We start from the raw sequence: 703 nt of genomic DNA, 5'->3' as shown, positions 1-703 counted from the left end.
ACCGGCGTCCAAAGGAGACACTTAGTTTTTCCCCCGCCCTTTTTCTTTTCTTTTCTTTTCTTTTCTTTTTTTGCCTCGCCTACCCTCCCCTCCCTTCCCGAGTAGACCGGCGCCTAAACGAGGCACTTGGTTTATTTCCCGCCCCTTTTCTTTTCTTTTTTTTTGGCCTCGCCGAGTAGACCGGCGTCCAAAGGAGACACTTAGTTTTTCCCCCGCCCTTTTTCTTTTCTTTTCTTTTCTTTTCTTTTCTTTTTTTGCCTCGCCTCCCCTCCCCTCCCTTCCCGAGTAGACCGGCGCCTAAACGAGGCACTTGGTTTTTTTTCCCCACCCCTTTTCCCGCTCTCCGCTTAAATGTCAGTATCGCCGCCGGTCGATCGTCGTTTTAGTTTTAAAACGGTCATAAAAGCGGAATACGTTTTGAAAGTCGACGAGCCCGGTGTGTGGAGACCGGAATTGGGCAAGCTGTGCTCTCGTCTTCTGGGGGTGACATTTCTCCCTGAGCGCTGCTGGCTTTAGAAAGACCATTCGAAGACGGGTTAGGGTCGGGGTCGGGGAAGCGAGCGTCAGGTCTCGCCGCCCCGATTTTTCCAACCAAGAAAGCAGGACGCTTGAAACCGCGATGCGAGCTTGGACCGGAAGGCTTGCGATAGCAAGAGATCTAGGCAAGAACGGAAGCTTTTCACTTCAAACAAACCAGCTATTT

Source organism: Pantherophis guttatus, unplaced genomic scaffold, assembly GCF_059756535.1.
Source record: "Pantherophis guttatus breed Tessera unplaced genomic scaffold, ASM5975653v1 scaffold_27, whole genome shotgun sequence".
Lineage (NCBI taxonomy): Eukaryota > Metazoa > Chordata > Lepidosauria > Squamata > Colubridae > Pantherophis > Pantherophis guttatus.
This window is presented reverse-complemented; position numbering follows the sequence as displayed.